At 37.7% G+C, this 23579-nt stretch overlaps 2 pseudogenes; both read right to left on the minus strand.

The window, feature by feature from the left end:
* Positions 1 to 2643, minus strand: part of LOC149152844 (uncharacterized protein At1g01500-like) — a 55936-nt pseudogene extending 53293 nt beyond the window's left edge.
* The window catches only part of LOC149152843 (vacuolar cation/proton exchanger 1a-like), a 198678-nt pseudogene that overhangs the window by 150912 nt on the left and 24187 nt on the right, over positions 1 to 23579 (minus strand).

Consider the following 23579-nt stretch of genomic DNA (forward strand, 5'->3'; position numbering starts at 1 on the left):
TCTTAATCATAGACTATAAAGGTGAAACTATATGTGAAAAGTTAGGGACAAATATTTTCACAAAATTTATTTGACCAAAGAAGGACTACATGGATTTCTTATTAGGGCGTAAGGGTATTTTCTCAATTTCCTTAACCCTTTCTAGATCAATATAAATACCCTTTTTTGATACGACAAACCCTAAAAGCTTACTTTCTCTTAAGGAAAAATAAGACTCCTTTGGATTGAGCGGGATTCCATATTTTTTACATCGTTCAAAGATCTACTTGAGGTCATTCAAATGGATACTTCTCTTCTTGGAATAGACTGCGATATCATCCAGGTAAATAACAATTGATTTTTTAATGAATACGTTAAAGGCTATATCCATAGCTCTCTGAAATGTGGCACCTACATTAATCAAACCGAAAGGAATTTTATGATAAGCATATGTTCCCCGTTTAGTTCTGAACGTGGTTTTAAATATATCATCTGGATGAAATGGGATTTGGTTATATCCTAAAAACCCATCAAGAAAAGACATGAGCTCAGAACCAGCTACTAACTGTAGCACTTGTTCCATGGTTGGCAATGGGAAGTTGTCTTTCTAACATGCTTTATTCAAATTTCTAAAATCTATGCATATACGAATGTCACCATTCTTTTTCCTAACAAGCACTAAATTGGACACCCATTTCGAATGCCTAACATGAAATACGATTCTGGCCTTTAGGATTTTATTCAACTCTGATTTGATTTGACTTTGAGGTTCAGGTGAATATTCCTTATCGTATGTTGTACTGGTGAGTATGAGTTGTTATCATCACATAGACACGTTTCACACTCACTTCATGCACTCTTGTCACGGAGGTTCTCACATCAAGAAGAGCATGGTTTATACATTATAGATGGTCTATATTGTATTACGAAGTGTTCATGTGAATAATCAAGTCTTATCATTGTTTACATTTGTGTCACTGATCTCACACTTAGCCATTTCCCAAGCAACCTAGCCTCATCTAACTTCCTGGAACTATGCACACTTTGCTTCTGCAACCCTCAATATTTCTTCCTTTCCTACTGGAAATGCATAGTGCGCAAAGACCCCAGCCTCCCTTAGCATGAAAAACTACATAGTGGTTTCGTCTAGTGTCCTTCCCCCAGACAGAACCCATTGTTTCCAGAAACTGCGCAGTATTCTCTCTTAGCTGCTCAATTTGCATTGCAAAGAGAAACTACGCAGATGTGTCCTCCAAGAACCCATCCTGTAACAAAGTCTTGCATCGAGAAACTACGTAGTATTGCCTCTCAGCTGCTCAGGTTTCCCTGCACTTAGAAAATGCATAGAGGTGTCCTCCCAGGACCCGATCCCGTAGCAGTGTCTTTTGCCTCAAAACTGCACAGTGTTGTCCAAGCTTCCCTATCTGTCTTGCATGTAGAAACTGCACAGATGGGCTTCCCATGGCCTCATCCTAGCAGTAGTCACTGCCTACTGAAACTGTGTTGATCTATCTCTCAGTGACTACACGAAAAGATGACATGCTAAGATCACTCCCAAGGATTTGAAGAGAAGGAACAAGAGACTAATTGATGGTAAAGGATCAGGACCACATGCAAACTCCGTCAGATGCATGGTCATATTGAGGGTAAGTATGGTAAGTAAAGAACACCTTTCAAAGTACACATCTTAGTTGAGTTTGTAGGACTACCTGCCATTGTCATATCATCCTGTCCTCAGTAACATGCATGTGTGAAAACACAAAAAAGTCATTTCATGTATTTCCTCTACATGTCTTGCTTCCTTTTTTCTTATTTGACCAATTGTCATCTTCCGCATGGTTATTGCTATGTCATGCTTGCAACCTTGTTTTGGTGATGTTGAAGGTTTTTCTTTGTGTGTATGAGTTCTGTTCGCTATGTAAACATCTATCGCACTCACACATGAAGTCATAAAAAATGTCGTTCAAGTGTTGTCATGGTCATTCAATGATCTATCTTAAGTGTCGCACTTGTCGCTCTTAACCTTTAGACAGTCACATTGAGACATGTTGTATTGCTAGTTTGAGGTGTCTTGTCATCGATTCATATTCAGTTTGTGTTTGCAAGGTCATGCATACACGAGTGCACTTGCTCACACACTTAGCCATTTTTCTAAAAATCTATTGACCAGATCACCCTCCATCAACTAGACCACCATTGAGCTACATTGCATAGTCTTAGCCCTCAGTGACCAAGCACTGTTTCCTAGAATTGCGTAGATATTGACGCTACCCTCCAAGCAATATAAATTGCACAATTCTAGAATCAACCCGGCTAACTGTCACCTAGAAAAATGCATAAGTTTCCCAATAATACATCTCACTTGTGCTCCCCGTAAGCCTATCCATCAAGCCTCCCACTAGTCAACTAGAGAATTTGACTTGAGTAGGGACCTAGGGCTCCACTCATCTCCAAAACTGCACAGAAGTTGTCCAGCCTGTCTGCTTGCACTGCTTGACGAAACTGCATAGACATGAGGGACAGGCACCTATTGCCTGCCACTGCACTGTCCTGAGAAATTGTGCAGTCTTGTCAGGAAGTCCCCCTGCTCACCTGATTTCCACTCCTCCTGAAAACTGCACAGTTTAAATTGACAATCCACCTGCTACCTGACACCCCGCTCATCCCAGAAACTTCACAGTGATGTCCTGCTCGATTTCCTCCCAGAAATGTGCAGTTCTGACCAGTAGGCTCCCATAGCTCGATCTCGACCTCCTCTGGAAAACTGTGTAGTTTTCATTGCCAATGCCTCCTTCTGTCTGCGCTGCCTTCTCTAGAAAAATTGCTTAATTCTGCCTCCCAGCTAAGTCATATCCCGCATATGTCACTGTTGTCCCAGACTGCTCAACCCAACCTCTTAGTGACCTCTACACAACTTTTCCTGACAGTGCCCTAGAGCCTCGCATCCTGACCTAATATGTGATCTGCATTGTTTCATAGACTTGTCCTCTCTCTTGGTCACTTGCACCTGGAAAAGAAAGACAATGCATCATGGTAGACTAGAGGATTTCTCGATTTGATGTCATCTCGTCATGAGTAATTGCAGATCACGTACATGAATGAGACATGGCGCAATGATGAATGGTATGAACAAGGAGTGCATGCTAGAAGACTTGCTCATGGTTGGATGAATAGATGAAGCATACCAATTAGCAAGTGAAGGAGACACATGCACCTTCATGAACCATCAAGCGAACACCAAGACCATTGAAGACTCTATGCACTTTTCCATGCGAGGTGAAGCTATGGTACACCATGAGCACACTCATCACTCAACAACACATCAGCTCGACACGAACAACACAACCAGCATGTGCATACTAGCAGTGTCATGTCGAGTTGTGTCATGAGTCGCTTCGGCCACATCACTACTTTGGGTCATAACTTTGTAATCAATGTAATGTAATGTGGAAGTCCAAGAGACCCACGGATGAAGTGAAAGAGTCATGAGGGAAATCGAACAGTCACAAGGGACAGTTTCACCCTTGGCTATATATACCCCCTCATTTATAAAACAAAGGATTTTTCACCTTGGCTCCTCCCACATAGCCCTGAGAGTCTGTAATCCTTTCTTTGAGGAGAGAGCAGTGTCTCCAACACTCCACTACTGGGGCTAGTGATGTATGGTGTACGAATGTGTCTTGGAACTTTCGCTTAATTCAGAATCCTATCACATGCCATGACATTTTCATGCATGTGTTTTATTCATTTTTAAGACTATTCTTTAAACGCTTATAATTTATGTGTTTCTTAGCTTGTACTAAGATAGTTGAACTACTTTGGTTATTGTAGTGCATGTATTGTTGAATATGTGTTGTAATTTTTGCTATTACTATCTCGTCCGTGTGGACTACTCTGTCAGACGCTAGATAGAATAATTCTTGTAAAATTGTTATAATTACCATCGTACTCATGTGGACTACTCCGTTGGGTGTTGTACGTGCTATATGTTCACCTTTGTGTATGTAACTTCCACATCTATGTAGACTACTCCATTGGAAGATGTGTAGATCCTATTGTGTGGTGTGTCTCTATCTGAGTTGGGACTAATCCCTTTTGAATTGAGACTCGTTGTCACCCTCCCCCTCTGCAGTGAAATAACTTTGATACAAGTGACACTAATGACTTACCAGGCACATGTACCTTATTATTTCAAGACTAAGTATAGCACTCTCATGTGCTGACAAGCAAGAGCTAAGGCATATCTTTAAGATAATATCAACTGGGCCATCATACCGGATGGGACTCCTACACCAAACGATGTGAGGTCTAGTTGGGAATTTATACCACGGAGATCCCCTAAATGTTGGCTGATCCAACACTGTCAACAGGACACAAATAGACAAGGAGAGAAGTAGTTGAATAACCTAACACTAGAAATTGACAGACATTGGCAGTATTAAAGTGGTGCATTGATAAGCTTCAGGATATCTTGGAGGAAATGATTATATCCATGGAGATGTTATTTGATGCACACGAATTTTGAAAGTAAGTTTAGATGAAGACTATCGATGATAGGATGTTAGAATGATTTGAGGACCAGATAAGTTAATAGATCACATACTCATTATGTGATGAGGTGCATTTGCAGCCTTAGTATAGGCATGCCAAAGAGGAATTTGGATTGAGAAAACATATTCTTGGGGGTGAGTGACCATACAATCAAGAACTTAAGTGGATCATGGAGGAGTGTGATGGAAAAATTGATTCCAATGTGCCTCTCCTCATGTATTTGGTAGAGAGGTATGATAGAGCTTCCCAAAATGTGGTGGACCAATTTAAGCATGGATAGGATGACTCATGTAACCATCTCACTTCATCTTCACAATACACAACAACATGGTGGCTTGCAACCATAAAGGTGAGAGTCAGCCTATCTGAGTTATCTTGAGGGGAAGGTGTTAATACTGAGTTTTATATATTATAGATTGATAATTTATGAGGGTTGAGCCGATGTGGAGAGAAAGCACTGTGTTAGTGAGGGTTGAGCACAATAATCTCAGGAAATAATCTTACACAATACTCTCAAGAAATACTCTTGCAAACACTCTTGCACAATACTCGTAGGATAAGGAAGAGTGAAGAAAGGACAAGGAAGAGTGAAGCACTTTAGATCTATTTTTGGGCTATATTCTTCCACATGTGTGAGAATTAAAGCATCATCTTGCAGTAGAATATATTGAATGGCAGTCATTTCAAGAGATCTGAAGTTTTGGGTCAAAGAAAGTATTCCTTAAAAGCTGAATTGATAAGAATAAGATTCCATCTCAAGCGAAGAAGAAAGAATTTAAACTCATCAATATTATAGCCACACATGTGGCCTAGGGTTTGTACAGTAAGGCTAAATTGTATTCCAAAAGTTGTAGGTCCGAAAAAGAGGTCGAAGGAGAAGTTGTTGTTGCTTAAAAAGTGAGTTTACTTTGCAACAAAGAAGCTCATTATGGGGAGGCATTGATTTGGTCTTGGAAGGGTCTTCGTCAAGGGTCTAGGTCTTGGAATTCATCAATTGAAGATTCTATAAGAAGAATAATTCTTGTGGGTTTTCCTCTTAGAGTTGGAGAGGTTTGGCCTTAGCTGATCATCTATATCTTATGTCCTTTGTCTTATTGTTCTTTATGATTTTGTAGTTGTTTGATGAAGACAACACTAATGATAATCAAGAAGAAGAAGAATATCATTTAGCAAAGTAAAAATATATCACAGTCAGTGATCAAAACAGAGAAATCACCTATACTTCTTGCCACTATATTTCTCAACATGGTACCAGAGTTAAGGTGATAAGTCTATCGAGTTTATGTCCACATCTGAATCTATCAAACTAACTTCATTTTCCAGGTAAAGCAACAAAGGTTGGGTCATCAAACCTTCTTGCATGGAAGAAGAGGATATATTTGATCCTCATATAAAACTAAGTCATCGATCATGTTAAGGTTTCAATCACTAAACCTCCAAAGGAAGAAGCTCAAGCTCTTGAAAATTATATGAAAGGGGAATTAAGGGCTAAAAGGATCCTTATAGAGTACATCAAAAATCACCTCATACCCTATGTATCAAAGCTAGAGAAATCAAAAGAAATATACGAGAAGGTACTAGAATTATTCTTCGTAAGTACTGCTAGAGAAGTGATATCATTAAGATAAGAACTCTACAAGATGAATATATCAAAGGAAGATGGAATAGCCTCATACTTTATGATGGTGTCAAAAATAAGAGAGAAACTACAAGATTTGGGAGAAATAATTTCTGATAAGGGAATGACCACCGTAGTTTTCAATGCGCTACCATAGGAATGGGGCAACTTCACATCAAGCATCTATGGAAAGAAGGAAGCTACCACATTCAATGAATTTTGGTCATTGTGTAAAATTGAAGAAACCAGGCTCAAGGCTAAAAGTTATGGAGGATCAAATGAGCAAGCACAAGCATTTTCTACCATGGCTAAGAAGAAATGGAAATTCAGAAGGTTTGGTCCTCACAAAAAGAACAAGAAGGATATACAGAAAATCCAATGTTATGGTTATCATGATTATGGGCATTACAAGAGAAATTGTCCTAAACTCAAGAAGGAAAACAACAATAGAGGAAGGGAAGAAGCCCATGTCACCGAAGAAGTGGAAGAATCTGAAATGAAGAAATTAAAGGAGGAAGTAAAAGATCTCTATTGTGATTGAGATAATCTTCTCTACCTAGTTGTTTTCAGGTTTTGTAAAGTATATCTACCATGGTGGGAAACATTAGAAGCATGATAGATTCACCACTTAGAAGATGGAATCATAAGAACATATGATTGAATCCATATCTCATGACATCATCATAAGAAGCTTGAAATATAGCTAAAGTAGAATTCTATGGTAGTCATCATTAGAAGGAAGTAGCTCTTGGTAACCTCATTGAAATCATAAGTAGTACTTATTGGTATAATACATTCTTCTAGTGTAGAGCTCATTATACATCAATAGGAAGGATCATTTGAAGGATGTGGATAATCAAGTTCCTTTGTTGGAATATTCATTAGAAGGTTCAACTCTTAGAAGAAGCAAGTGCCTCGCTAAGAATTCCACATTGTATGGGATTCATAATTTGGAAGAATGATGGTATGATGACAAAGAAATGCAACATGTTAATATGGCTGAAGAACTCTCAATCAAGGAGAGGAAGTTTTTGAAGGAATCCTAGATGGCCAAAGAAGAAAAGAGCTAAGTATGCATATGTTTATTGAATTAAGTCATGTCATCATATAGTTGCAGATAGCATGGATGGATACTCTACCTCATGAGTATGGTCAAAGGAAAATGATATCTTTCATTAGAAAAGATGCGTGAAGGCATGGCTCTCATATTGAATAGATGAAATAAACATAATATGTTCTCATATGGAATATAAGGTGGTTGAAAAAAATGAAGGAACCATGGATAGAAGTTCATGCATATAAATATGTGAAGGAAGGAAGAAGAGATCGTGAAAAATGAAACTATGGTCATGTAGAAAAATAAATCAACATCCAACGACTAGAAGAATTGACCATGACATCTCCATCGAAAAGATATGAAGAATCTAATGAAGTCTGGAAAGGAAGAAGACCCTTGAAATTGAATATCTTAGAGATGTGTCAATATGTATGCAGGATGATGATGTTGTAACAAGTAGATGTGATGATGAAAGGGCATTGTGAAAGGTAATTTTGATTTGATGTTCATTTTTTGGACAATATTTACATGGGATGATACAATACTACCGAAAGAGAGTTGTGGATGTCACCTACAACTAGTACTCATAGTGGGATGGAAGATCCTAAATGAAACATGATGTGGAAAAGGTAGTTGTATGAAGAAAAGCCAAATATGGACTAATAGATTGCTTTCTGATGAAGGGAAGGATAACATGTATGACATGATTCATGAAGGAAAGTGATGGATGGTTGATTCCCTACAAAGAAGTCCCAAAAGATGAAGGCTCCATAATGTTGAAAATGGATTTCATGACATTGAAAGAAAGATCTCTTCAAGCAGCTGAAGGTACCATGGTATCCACCAAAGCATTGTTGTTGGAAATCAAGCCCCTGGTTAAGAGGAACCTTGGACAAGTCCTTGGATAACAAAGAGATTGGGTACATTCCTAAATAGGAAAGGGTATATCCTCCCTATTGAGAGGGAGAGATAAACACATCATGTGTGTCTTCACTTTTGGAAGAAAGAATGGAGGATTGGGTAAGGATCTAGCATCCAATACTCTTTGAGGATGAGGTAGGATATCCAAGATAAGAGTAGTCGTAGAGGAACGATATTCTTTTAGGAATAGGAATCCAAGATAAGAATAGTACCTGGAAGACATACCCTATGAACAACCAAGTGGGGTATGTGCCTTAAGTGACGTGGTGGTGTCTATAAGTCATTCATCTCACCAACATTGTGCTCTGATCTTATGGAGAGATATAGTTGTTAGTCAAGGCCTTGCTATGTGACAATGCTGGTTGATTTGATGCTAAAAAAATGGGTTACCAATCTGAATCTTCTTGCGATAATTCTTTAGATTGAGAATTTCCAAGTACCTTGTATGGATTATGAATACCTCCCTAGTTAAGAGGGAGTGTTGAAATATATAACTAGGTTTTTTCTTCATAATGACATATGTAATCATGATGTTATATATTTGATGTAATAAGAAAAATAAATTTATTATTGTTCTTAAGGCATGGAAATTTGTTTTTTAGGTCAATCTCCCTTTGTGAAGTCCTAGAGCTTGTGATTGAGTCTACAAGTCATTATCATGTATGAAAAACCCCAATTAGGGCATGTTACATATTGTAAAGAATTTTTATGTGAGTCAAACTGTAGTGAAAAGACCCTCCAAGACCTCATCAAGTGCTAACATGTAAGTCGACCTAATAAGAAGCAAGTCAAGCTATCTAGAAGGTGAAGTCAACCTATTTGAGGGCTCAAGAAAGTTTATATAAAAGAGGACTTGGCCTCATTCAAGGATCACTCACTCAAGCATCAGTAAGAGTTCAATCAAGATAGAGAAAGAAACCTAATACCTAATGAAGAAAGGAGAAGGAAGAGAGAAAAACTTTAGATTTGTTTTTCGACTATATTGTTCCACACGTGCAAGAATTAGAGAATCCTCTTACAGTAGAAGATAATGGATTGCAGTCACTCCAACAGAGCCAAAGTTTTGGGTTGAAGAAGGTCTTCCTTATACGATGAATTGATAAGAAAAAAATTGCATCTCAAGCGATGAAGAAAGAAGTCAAACTCGTCCCTATTCCAGCCACACGTGTGGCCTAGGGTTTTTGCAGTAAGGCTGAATTGCAATCCAAAAGTCATAGGTTCGAAAAAGAGGTTGAAGGAGAAGTTGCTGCTACTAAAAAAGCTAGTTGAATTTGCAAAATAGAAGCTCATCAAGGGGAGGAATTGATTTGGTATTGGAGGGGTATTGGTCAAGGGTCTAGGTTTTGTAATTTGTCAATTGAAGATTCTATAAGAAAAAGAATTCTTGTGGATTTTCCTCTCAGAGTTGGAGAGGTTTTGGTCATGGTTGATCACCTATATATTGTGTCCTTTGTCTTATTGTTATTTATGATTTGGTAGTTATTTGATAAAGAAAAAAATAACCATAATCAAGAAGAAGAAGAAGAAGCTAATTTAACAAAGTAAAATATATTAAAAACAATTATCAAAGCAAAGAAATCACCTACGCTTGTTTCCCCAAGATTTCTCAACACAAACATCAGGTAGCCACTCATTAATCGAGAAAATCAAACATGCAAGCATGCATAAATGAAACCTTAGGAAAGGGTGCATTTGTCAAATTCCCAAACAACAGGAAACCACTTATCAATCTAGAAAACTAGGCGCGCAGGCCTACATAAAAGAACCCTTAGAAAAGGGTGCATCTGTCAAATGCCGAAATTAGGTTTTTCCAACAAACATCAACTTCCCCTATTTTTATATCAATATACTACTTGCATACTCAATATTCTATAGTTTCATCTTCTTGAGCAAGAATGCTCAAATTGTCTTAACCTGTTGTTGATATTATGACACTCTTACCCCTTTCCTGAATGCCTTTGTCAACTTCTAGGGTTTTCCTCCCTGTCCTTTTTGCAAACCCTGTCTTTACTTTCTTTGCAGATAACTTCTTTCCTTTGGAATATTCTACATCCTCCTCTTCATTAATAACTATTGGTTCTTTCAGTCTAGGGTTGAATTTAGCTTTGAAGTCTAGCCTCAGCTTATTGGTAGGTCTAGTATGAGGTTTTCTAAAGTAATGAACCCTAGATTATGTTTCTTTGTTGGTATCCCCTGCTTTCTTGCTTGGACACTTTCCCTTTTTGTCTTCTACTGATATATGCTTTGATTTCTCACCATATTGTACTTATTTGTGACACCTTTTTATTTTTCTTTAATAAATCCTATTTTTTGGTTCACTCGTAGCGTTTTTTGCAGTCTCTTGAATAGGAATTTTATGATTAGATTCAGCCTCTGCTTCTAGAGCTAGGGTTTCAACAAGGGGTTTTAGCGTTAGTCTTCTTTTGCTTTACGATTGCAATGTTTCTCCATGTACTCCATCTCAATTATTCTACATGCTTACTCAATTCATGGGTGTATAGCATTTTAATCAATCCATGATGGCATATATCATGAGAAAACAACTCAGTTCTAGTTCTGGCCTTAGTAGTCATTTTGAGCAAACTTTGGTGTAAAAAATATGGCAGACTCATCTTACTAAAACCAGCTAAGTGACATAAAAATATCATGTGATATAAATAAACCTTTGAGTACCTTCCTTCACATGTAAAGAACATTTTAACAGTCCTTAGAACATTGGTCCATTCAGGATTCAACATACTCTGAGGGATTCCAATGCTCTAATTAGGGTTTTGTGCATTTTCCTTCAAGAAGAAATTCAAAGCTACATTTTCCTTCAATAGATAACCGTATAGATTTTGCAATAGACTCCTCAATGACTGAAAACTATATATCCCTTACCTTTGTTGTTATACCATCAAAGTAATTAATGAATTTGTGGCACCAACTTAGATTATATCCATTAAAACGATGAAAAATTGGCTTGCATCCAACGTTGGTGAAAACTGGTATGAGTTCTTGATAAGATTGGAACCACTCTATGCCATCTGGTTCATGTCTCTTTATATGGCTAGACTTTCCCATTTCTCAACTACAAATATACCCAACCCCTGGTCACATGTTGTAAAAACTATCAAGTGCACTGCAAACTTGTTAGCTGGAAACCCTAAGCGCTGCCTTTTTATAAATAACTACAGTTTTTAGGTTTTAGCTTTCAAACCCTCCTCTAATTCTTGGAAACTACTCCATATGTCACATCAAGTAGTAACATGGGTTAAATTACTTCAAATAACATTTAAGAACTTGAAATCAGCAACATGGCAATTATAAAACTTTTATTTTTTCAAATTCATGTAGACACTACAAAAATAATTCATAGTGCGGCCAGTAGGCGCTAAAAAAATATTTTGTAGTTCCACCTATGTTCATTATATTGGCTTAGTTTTTACTACAAAACTTAGGATAAACTGAGGTATAACATAAATAAACCCTTTTGAAATGTTTCTAAACTTTATGCTACCCTTTCATACAAAATTAATGGCATATCCCAATACTTAACCCTTCACTCTTTCTAGTTGAAGTTGTCAATTATTCTCAAAACATTTGGACCCTTTGTGAAGGTACAAACCTAGTGCTAACAAGATAAATGAATCAGGGTAGCATGCAAGCATGTAGAGAGGCACCCATTAGAATGAGTTGAATCAGCTAGAGTGGACATGGCGGGATAACACATGAGTCAGGTGAGCACAAAGGAGCACAAATGACTATTGAGATGGGTTGGTCCAAACTATCATTTGGGAAAATTATGTAATACATAAAATTGACCCATTTGAAATGGAAGGATGCAACCTTCTTCAATTTGGAATGATTTCTTGTAAATGTGACAAGAGAGTTGGCTAAGGAAACAAGCATTTGACCAAGTACCATTTGGATTATAAGTGCTAATGTGAGATGAAGAGTTGGTGAAGGAGTTGGAGGGGAAATGCATAAGTTTATATGGGTTTGGATAGTGTGCAATCACCCAATGTCTAACATGATTGGGTGGGTCATTGCACAAGTCATGACACAATTTTATTACATGACAAAGTGTAGGGAGATAAGTTCTTGTTAGTCAGAGGCAAAGATAAGCATGCAAACACAAGACAAATAAATACACAAGCTTCTGCTTGAATAAAGAATTTCTATTCATTAATTATTCTCTCATATACATCCACCGAGCTATGATTATTCTCTCGACTTGCTTCACATTACTGTGGATCAACATCAAGTATATAAACACCAAATTTTTTAAATATGGAATCATGCAAACTATAACTTTCCTTTCCTCATGCAAACTAAGACTTCACACTTTAACTAAACTTTTCTAACTTTCCTTTAACTTAACTCAACATTTTTATTTTTCTTGAACAAACTTTTCTAGACAAAGAATTAATCTTATATGTAAACACAAGACAATTAAATATGAAACCTTCTGCTTGAATATAGAATTTCTATTTATTAATTATTCTATCATATACGTCCATCGAGCTATGATTATTCTCTCTTCTTGCTTCACATTACTATGGTCCAACCGTAGGTATACAAACACCAAACTTTTAAATATGAAATCATGCAAAATATAGCTTTCCTTTCCTAATGAAAACTAAGACTTCACACTCTAACTAAACTTTTCTAACTTTCCCTTAAATTAAATCAACATTTTTCTTTTTCTTGACTCAACTTTTCTAGACAAAGCATTAACCTTATATGTAAACACAAGACAATTAAATACACAAGCTTCTGCTTGAATAAATAATTTCTATTCATTAATTATTCTCTCATATACATCCACGGAGCTATGGTTATTCTCTCTTCTTGATTCACATTACTACGGCCCAACCACTGGTATATAAACACTAAACATTTCAGATATGGAATCATGAAAACTCTATCTTTCCTTTCCTCATGCAAACTAAGACTTCGCACTTTAACTAAACTTTTCTAACTTTCCTTTAAATTAACATTTTTATTTTTCTTGACTCAACTTTTCTAGACAAAGAATTAACCTTATAACTCTGGCTTGAATTCTAATATTAGACTTGAATTGCTTTCCTTAACTTAACTCTACTCTTCATGCATACAAGAGTAATTACTATTTCTAAAACTCCCCCTTAATTATGACCATATGACTCAACCTTAACTTAATTGTGACTCAACTATGCATGCTATGCTTACAATAAAAAATTGACTCAAAAAACCTTCTACAATGCAGCTTTTTCTTTTTCATTTCTTCCATATTCTATACCCTTGAAACTGCTTCATTTCAGTTGTGCTTTATTGATGTAAGCTCCATATTTCTTCACTTGCTACTACTGCAATTCTTCTTTGACTTCTTTTATATTTGTTCTAAAAAACAATTTGGGCTTTTAGAGCGCATGTTCTATAGCTTCTCCTTGAAATATTTGTTCACTTGTCGACTACTACCACAACTCTTCATCTTCAAACTATGAAATTTGCCATGCTTCTTTTGCTTCATATTCTTGATCTTCTTTCTGCCATATTTCTTGATAGTAGAATTTGATCTCTTCTTGACTCCATTGTTGAAAGGTTGTTTCAATGCTTTCTTATTCATCTTCAGAAACTTCCATGCCCTTTCCTACATATTTTTCTTTATATTCTCTTTCAGCTATAACTCTAATTGAACTCTTGTCCTATCTACTTGCACACTCAAAATTAATGTTAAAAACATATTCATCATGCTATGCAGTGAGAGATTTCTCTGCTTCTTCTTTCTTCTTTACCTCTTTAACTACATTGAGGCTATCTTCCATTGTTATGATGTTAGTGGATATTCTCATAAAAAATCATGAATCACTTTATCCTCTTCTTAATCATCAATTGTTTCTAGATCGTGCACTGCTTCATGAGCAATTCTAACTATTTCTTCATAACTTGTTGCTACAATGGTAGCTTCAACATTCAATTCTTTATCAAATATGACATTTTCCATATTTCCACAATGATTCTTTGTTTCAAAAAAGAGACCACAAATTTCAACAACATAATTTTCATCCACTTTGTGGTGAGATATTTGAGCATGCATGTGCTCATTAACAATTTCAACTTCATCAAATTCATCATGTGTTGTTGTATTCATGAGAGATGCATTTTCAGCTCTAGAAACAATTACTTCATATGAAATATTGTCTTTTTTATCTCAAACTTAAATGCCTCAAACTCTAATACAAAGAGGTCATCATGAACTACAATCATACCAACTAGATCACACATGTTATTCACTTATTTATTGGAAGATTCACCATCATCAACAATGTCTATTGTTGGATTCACCAATTCATAACTCACTTTGCAATCATCATCCACATTTGTCTCGTCACGGTGGGATTCACCATCCATGTTATAGTGAGGTCCTTGAACATCTACATGCTCTTGCTCTACTTCACATGTAGAGGCTTCAAATTCTCACTTTCTAATATTTTCCGCGTCTTCTTCATTCATATGCATGTCTTCATGATGGGTTTCATTTTTATAGTCTTTATGACAATCATCCACATTTGAGTGGGATCCAACCTTTATTTTCCTCCTAGAGTCTTGCTTATTTACTCTCAGACCTGCAATTAACTTTCTATTGATTCTTCAACAAACTGTAAATTATAGAATTTTTTTCTTTATGTCACTTTCCTTTATATTGAATTCTACGTCAAGGGTCTTCCATGCTTCCTAGGAAGATGTAGTTTTTTCTACCTTCCACAAGTACTTCTCATCCAATACATGTTTTATAATATCCAATACTAAGGAATCACATACTTCATCAAATGGGTTATTAGATTGATACTCAATCAACTCTTTACGTCAAAGAAAATTTTTCATTTTGACAGTTCCAAAAAATAATATTTTTACCAGTAAATTTTGGAAGTGTTACCAGATCTATCCTGATCCATTCATCCTCGAATTGTTCTACTTCATCTACTTGACTTTTAGATTCCCTAACTATGGTAAGGACCTCTATGAGCTCTTTGAAATACTTTGGCTCTTCCTTTCGATTTCTTTTCTCGGTTTGCTTCAGTCTTGCTTTCTGACCCATAACTATCATATTTATTTTGTCTTACATATCTTCTTTCCTTGTTGTGTCAGCCTTCTATAAATGAATGTTAGATACACTTGATTATCTTTAAAACTAAACATTTTAACCTCCACTTCAATGGTGGCTCCCAACAACTACTAGCAACTTTACTAAGCTCTTCTACAAATATCCTTATGGAGGCTCATGGCTACAACATACGATGGAGACTCCTTCTTTGGTGAGTGGAGGTGGATCTTTCCTCTTGATATCGTGGTGGTTTTGTAGGCTACTCACCCTAATGTTTTAGTAGTTTGGTTTATAAACTCTCAACAAGCTCCAGTTTTTACTTCTGGACCAATGGATGAAAACTTCGATTTGTGGGCTACTCACAATAGCCAAGTCTCTTAGTGGAAGTAGCTCATGACCTACTTAGCTCCTTTGGTTCTTTAAAACCTTGATAAACCTTGCTCTAATACCATTTGTTATTTAGAAGCAAACATAAACAGGCAAACGCAAGACAAATAAGTACACAAGCTTATGCTTGAATAAAGAAGTTCTATTCAATATTGATTATTCTCATATACATCCACTGAGTTGTTGTTATTCTTCTTAATTCACATTACAATGACCCGACAACAAGTATATAAGCACTAAACCTTCTAAATATGGAATCATGCGAACTCTAGCTTTCTTTTCCTCATCCAAACTATGACTAGACACTTTAACTAAACTTTTCTAACTTCAATTTAACATAAATCAACATTTTTATTTTCCTTAACTTAGCTTTTCTAGACAAGGCATTAACTTTTTAACTCTAACTCGCTTGACTTCTAATATATTTCTTTCCTTCACTTAACTTAACTCTTCATACGTTGCATGTATAAGAGAAACCTATTATTTCTATCAAGTGAAATGATTTTGATCTATGACAAAGTTGTGATCAATGGAAGTAAATCAAATAGGAAATATAGGGATATGTTTGCATGAATTGTGTGCTTTTATATTTTTAAAATTGCTATATGAGACTAGGGTTCACTTGGTTTTAACACATTTGAATATTTGATAATTGTTACGCTAGTTGGGTTGTTGATTCTATAAGATTACTTTCATTCATATCATTTACATATTGGTTATGTGAAGGCATAATTTTATGGAATGATTATCTACATATTTCAATTAGTGTTAAACTCATGAATTTTAATAACCATGAAATATAAAAAGTGAGGTGTAGTATGGAATCACGTAGTTTCGGATTGAGAAACTTGATGAGATGAAATGAGTCATGATGCACCACAAACCTATAGTGATGGGCCATATGAGTGCGTTGAGTCAACCTCCGATGTGGGTGACTATAGGAGCGTGACAATGGATTTTTAGGTTAAATTTTAAATTTATGCTAGAGGTACTATTTCAATCTCCTTCATAATTTATTTATATATATCTCTATTAAGTGAGGAAGATAAATCACATAGTAATTATTGACTAGTTTAAAATGATATCAATTATTAAAATTGCTTGATTTCTTAATAATGCATTTATGGTTTTCTAATTACTAGATGAAAATCTTTACCAAAATATTAATACCTAACAAAAATTAATATCTTAAAATACTAAAGTGCATTTTGTATATATATATATATATATATATATATATATATATATATAACAATATTAGTAGTGTTTTTTTACAATAAGAAAAAAAATTAAATACTAAAATATTATCTAAGAAATAATTAAATTATTGTTATTTATCTCTTTGATATATTTGTTCAATAGTGAAAAGAAAATTGAGATGTGAGTATAAGACATATGCAAGAATCAAATTTCTGACTTTTCATTTAGAAAGAAAAAATGAAGGTTTAAAATGCATATATTGATGAATTTGTATTTTATTGTTTTTGGATATATATATATATATATATATATATATATATATATCATTATATTGTATTTATTTTTTTCGCAAATTTATATTAAATTTTTATTTGAAATAATTTAAAATTTTCACATATCAAAAAAAAAAAAAATAGTTCATGAAGTGTAACTCAATTGACAATCACCTTGCCATGAAGTATTATATAAAAACATGAGGTTCAGGCCAACCAAAAAATACTAGTTTTTATCTATTTATTTATTATATTTTAAAATATGGTATATTGTATATTGTAATTATTTTGAAGTCAAATTATCTTTAATTTATTACTTTTATCTAATTCTTAATATAATTTTCAAATAAATGTACTTTAAATTAAATACTTAATTAGTTAAAAATATTATAACTTTTCAAAATTTATATTTTAATTTATAATTAATTAAAAAATTAATATGATTGGCATATTCTAATTTTATATTTAATTAAAAATCATTAATGAAAAAGGGAAAAATATAATATATAAAAAAGAATTTGATATGATTAAATTTCATGTGGTTTGAATACTTATTTTCAAAAATTAAAAATATATTATCCTCCATCCACTCATGGAATTTTTGTGCAGACTTCCCAAATGCAATGATAGACAAGTTGTCTATAATCGTATTAGTAAAGACCGAACGGAAAAGAGAGGAATTGATGTCTGGGAAACCTTGCCAGGAAAAAATGTTACGTTCTTCAGAGTCGGCTATCCCCACAAAACGAAGAGCCCAACAAATTGTGGTCTTTATATAAGATAACATGAATGATAAGTGTTGTGTTACCCTACTGTCCTTCCCCAAGGTGCTCACTACTATCTGGACTTGGTGTCTCCGCTGACGTCTCCTTCATGAATCCGCCCTCTGGAGGGGTGAGTATGATCCCCTCTCCCTCCACTGATCCCTCTCCTAACAAGTCGGCAGGCGCAAGAAGTCAGGATAGTCCCGGTGCTTCCCCGCGGGCAGAGCATGACATTGATCCTGCCATCAACAGCGATGGGGTCTTTGCTGCTGCACCATCGACCGCCAAAGACAAAGACCCTGACCAGAACGGCTCAATGTCGAAGCCCAAAGCGTTATCTGCAACATGCATCACCAGGTCTGCAAAAATAATCAAAATAGAACTCCCCAGTCATTGTATCAATAGCCAGATCCAATATATGAGGGATCATGCTCTTATAGGCAAGTTTCTTGGATTCTGGCCAACTGAAAAGGCCTTGCACGGATGGATTGCCTCCAAGTGGAAGCCTAAAGGTCAAGTAACCCTGCAGCTTGGACCTAAAGGCTTCTTCACAGCCACTTTCAATTGTCTAGAGGACAAAACTGGCATCTTCGAGGGTGGTCCGTACATCTTCAACTCTGCAGGCTTGTACCTTTGTGAATGGATTGCGAGGTTCAATCCAGACAAAGAAGACTTCAACTGGGCTCCAGTTTGGATCCGATCGTACTCTCTTCCCCTGGAATACTGGAACGAGGAAATCCTAAAGGACATAGGTAATAACCTGGGGGTCTTCATCAAGGTCGCTGAGGAAATAAAATGCCGAAGATATACCTCATATGCCAGGATCTGTGTACACATGCATCTAGCCAAAGCTCTCACAGACTTAGTAAGCTTATTTCATGATGATTTTGAATGGGTTCAAACATTAGACTATGAGCATGTTCCCTTTCATTGTAGGAAATGCCATGAACATGGCCATCTTTTCAGGGATTGCCCATTGAATCTGCAGTCCAAAACCCCTGTCACTGAGACAAGCAAAGATGCTGAGGGTTACACAAAAGTTTCAATTAGAAGGAAGCATGCCAAGAAATCCCCAGTTGTATCGGATAATCTCAAGAAGCCTGTAACTCGGAACAGTTTTGAAATCCTGACTTCACAAAATGACATGGAGGATAACCCTTCAATCCCCCCCTCAGATCCATCTTCTTCTTCTCCCCCTCCTCTGCCCAAATCTTCAGATCCGCTCCTGGCCCCTGATCCCATCAGCATCCCCGTATCCACCCCCGCTGAAAACAAAGATAAAGATACAGCCCTACAATCTTCCAACATGGAGATAGATGCAGCTCTAGCTCTAAGTATTCATCAACAGTCAAAGGAGGAAGAACAGAATACACCGATACTCATGGAGGAGGAACCAGTAAGTATAGATCTAGAAGGTCTGGATATTCTCAAGCTGGAAGCAGTGTGTAGACAGAAAGAATTCAGCGCTATACCCCCTCGGGAAATCGAAAGACTTGAAGTGGTTTTAGCCAGAGCACAACACAACAAATATCTTGGTATTCAGGCAGGCAGTCCTTGGGATGGGAAAAAAATACTGAAAGAGACGAAGAAACGCAGATGCAAAATGGATCTGCAGAGGACCATCATTATTGGAGAAATGTTGGTGGATTCTGGAAGATTCCCCAAGCTGACCAAGTTTTATAAAACTCTTCCCCATTGTTCCCCATGAAGTTAGTCTCATGGAATGTGAGAGGGTTGAATGGCCCTGCAAAACACCGAATGATAAAAAATATGATCCAGCAAGACAAGCCTTCTTTAATCTACCTACAAGAAACGAAATGCAATAGTATTGTTCTGGAAAAAATATTGAATAAAGCCTGGCCGAGGTGCCGTTTAGTCTCTGTGGATGCTTCTGGGGCTTCCGGAGGGCTCGCAATCATATGGAATCCTCAAGTGCTATACCTTCAAGATTTCCATGCCTCACACTTCTTTATTCAGACAACCTTCCACCTAATTGGGACCAATATCCATGGACATCTGTCTAATGTGTATTTTCCACAAGAATCACAAAAAAAATTGGATCTTCTTGATACCATTTCAGTGCTCAACTCTAACAGGAGCTTTCCCCTTTGGATTTGTGGTGGTGACTTTAATACCATCACTGCTTTGGAGGAAAAGTCTGGTGGACGTTCGAGGTTGGATGGAGATAGTATCGGCTTCAAAGACTTCATACACAGAAATCAGTTAATGGACTTACAGACTTCCAATGGCACATATACATGGACCAATAAAAGAAGGGGATCACAGCAGATAGCCTCTAGGTTGGATCGATTCCTCATGTCGGACAATGCCATTCATCTAGGGGGGGACTTTCATGCCTCCATCATGCCTCAAGTGGGCTCTGATCACTGGCCCATAATGTTACAATGGTCGCGTCTGGGTGCCAGGTGTAATAGACCCTTTCGCTTTGAATCATTTTGGTTCTCACATCCTAACTTCAAAGATGTTGTGATCGATGCATGGAAATCTTTCAATCCCCCAGAAGGAGCCAAGATGTTCCAGTTTCAGCAAAAGTTAAAACATCTCAAACAAGTGCTCAAATTCTAGAACGCTCTCAGTTTGGGAATATTTTCGACCATCAGAAAGTGCTGGAGAAGCAAATGAACATACTGCAACAACGCATTATCTCAGAAGGAAGAACTGAAGATTATGCGCAACAGGAGAAGTCCCTCCTAACCAAGATCGAAGCACGACGGCAACAAGAAGAGACATTGTGGCATCAAAAATCCAAGGTCAGATGGCTCAAGGATGGAGAGAAAAATACCAAATTCTTTCACAGGACCACAATTCAAAGGAGAATGCACAATCACATTGCCTTCATCAATAATGGGCAAGGAGAGCATCTAGAGGCACATGAAGAAATGGAACAAGAATTCAAAGAGTACTTTCAGGACATTCTTCGAGAACCTCCAGGTTGCAGAACTCAGGCAATACGTTCCATCACACAGCATATTCCCAAGATCATTACGGAGGACCAAAACAATATGTTACTCCAGCCAATCTCTATGCAGGAAGTGGAGGATGCGTTGGCCTAGCTTAAGGATGGCAAAGCACCTGGACCTGACGGATTCACAACCAATTTTTTCCACGCCTTCTGGGAGCACATCAAAATAGAGGTTTGGGAACTGGTGGAAGAAGCGAGATCGATGCACTGGATCCTCCCATCCCTCAACACGACCTTCATAGCGCTTGTGCCAAAGGTGGAAGAATCTAGTACTCCAGACAAATACAGGCCCATCTCTCTCTGTAACATCATCTACAAACTCATCTCAAAAGTCTTGGCGAACAGGCTCAAACCTCTACTCCCTCTCCTCATCTCTCCTGAGCAGACTGGCTATGTAGAAGGACGCCAGATTCTGGATGGTATCATTCTTTCACATGAAGTGATCCATTCTCTCAAGGTTCTTAAAAAGCCAGGTATGATTCTCAAGCTAGATCTGTCTAAAGCCTTCGATAAACTTAGCTGGACCTATATCAATCAAATGCTATTAGCTTTTGGCTTCAGTGCTACCTGGACGCGATGGCTCATGAATCTTATTACCTCCCCCTGTTTCTCCATCCTTCTGAATGGCTCTCCCTCCTCGCCTTTTCGTCCTTCCCGGGGTATCCATCAAGGTGACCCTCTATCTCCGTTCCTTTTTGTTCTCATGGCCGAAGGTCTCAGTCGCCTCCTTCATTCTGCCATCTCTTCTCACTCTTTAAAGGGAATTTCTCTTCATGGTCAACCTCCCATCTCTCATCAACAATTTGTTGATGACAATATGCTTTTTGGCCACCCTTCAGTTCAAGAGGCCTCTGCTTTCCTTTCACTGCTCAATCTCTTCTCAGAAGCTTCAGGCACCACCATCAATGCCTCCAAATCCCAGCTCTTCTTCTTCCACACCCCCATCCTCACTCAGAGAAATATAGCCAGGATCTTGGGGTTTCTGATAGCTGTGCTTCCTTTGAAATATCTCGGAGCTCCCCTGATAGACTCAGCCATCAAACATGCCTCCTAGAGATCCCTCCTTGACAATTTAGAAACCAGGATCTCTTCCTGGACCTTCCGCTCGCTTAATATCGCCAGCAGGCTCATCCTAATAAAATCCATTCTCCAAGCCATGCCATTGTATTTATTCTCCATATTGGCAGCTCCCAAATGGGTTCTTAAGAGAATCCGCAATCTTCAGAGAAATTTCCTATGGGGTTCCTCGGGCCTCAACAAAAAATGGGCACTGGTCAAATGGACTGAGGTCTGTCTTCCGAAGTCAGCTGGTGGGCTTGGTCTAAGGGATCCCCTCCACAGCAATAACACCATGGGTGCCCGAATCTGGTGGAAATGGGTCTCCAAGCCGCATTCTCCTTGGGCCCGTATCTGGCAAGCCAAATATGCTCCCGGAAGTTCCTCGGAGGAGCTCATTCGCATAAGTACTACCACCCCTGGATCATTAATTTGGAATGCAGCCAGGCAGCACAGTGCCTTTATTCAAGCGCACAGTTTTTGGGAAATTCATTTGGGTACCACAACAAGATTTTGGGAAGACTCCTGGCAGCAGCTTCCCAAACTCGCTGCTCTCTTCCACAAACCCAAATGGCAGGCTACTATGCAGCACAATGATCAAACCCATGTTCATCAATTTTGGCAGCAGCGATCCCCTCAAGGCTTTCAACAATGGAGATCAGCAGATACCTGGCAAGCCAACTGGCAGGAGGAAACTTATGAAGAGATCGATCAAGAGCTCAAACTAAGGAAAATCAAGTTCTCTGATCAGAGGGACAAAATTCGATGGGGATATACTCCCAAAGGGACATTCACCACCAAGGAAGCATACCAACTTCTCTATCATCCAACGTAGATAATTAAGGATCAACTATGGGATAAGGTCTGGCAACCAAGCATCTGGCCCAAAGTCTCTACTTTCCTTTGGCTTTTAAGCAAACAACGGATCCTCACTTGGGACAATCTTCAAAAGCGAGGTTTTATTGGGCCTTCCAGATGTCCCAATTGCAACCTCCATACAGAGACCATCTTGCATCTTTTGGATACCTGTCCACTAGCAGCAGAACTCTGGGAGAGAATAGCACAGTGCAATAGGAGAATAGGCAGACGTGAGGGAGACATTATAAATACAATCAGGAATTGGCCTCAGCATCCCTTCCAAAGTCTTGTACTCAACGCCCTCTGGAACCTTTTACCGGGCTTCGTCTATTGGATCATCTGGAAGGAGAGAAATAACAGGATCTTCAAAAATCTCCATTCGCCCCTGGACTCCCTCTGGCTTCTTCTCAAACAGAACCTTCAAGAAACCCTCGCCCTGAAACAATGGCAAACTTCGGACCTGCCAGCCTCACCCCAGGAACGCCTCATTCTGGAAAATTGGAATTTGAATCTCTTTTTCTCAGCTCACGTCAATCTCAATCCCTCCATTCATTTTGATTCCCCCCAATTTTGGTCTCCTCCTGCCTCCCAGTGTTTTAAGTTGAACTTCGACGGGGCAGCCAAGGGAAATCCGGGGCCGGCTGGTTATGGTGGTATTCTCAGAAATGCTGACGGCTTGGCTCTGCATATATATCATGGTTCGATTGGAAGAGACACCAACAATGCTGCCGAACTTGAAGGCTTATGGAAGGGCATCTGCATAGCAGAAACTGAAATTTTTTTCCCTCTAGTGGTAGAAGGGGACTCACAAATCTTAATAGAGGCAGCTATTCAGATCCAATCAGGTACATCTACAGGAAAGAT

The sequence above is a fragment of the Pinus tabuliformis genome, chromosome 9, assembly GCF_031772625.1.
Source record: "Pinus tabuliformis cultivar Carrire ecotype Pingquan chromosome 9, CPIR1, whole genome shotgun sequence".
NCBI lineage: Eukaryota > Viridiplantae > Streptophyta > Pinopsida > Pinales > Pinaceae > Pinus > Pinus tabuliformis.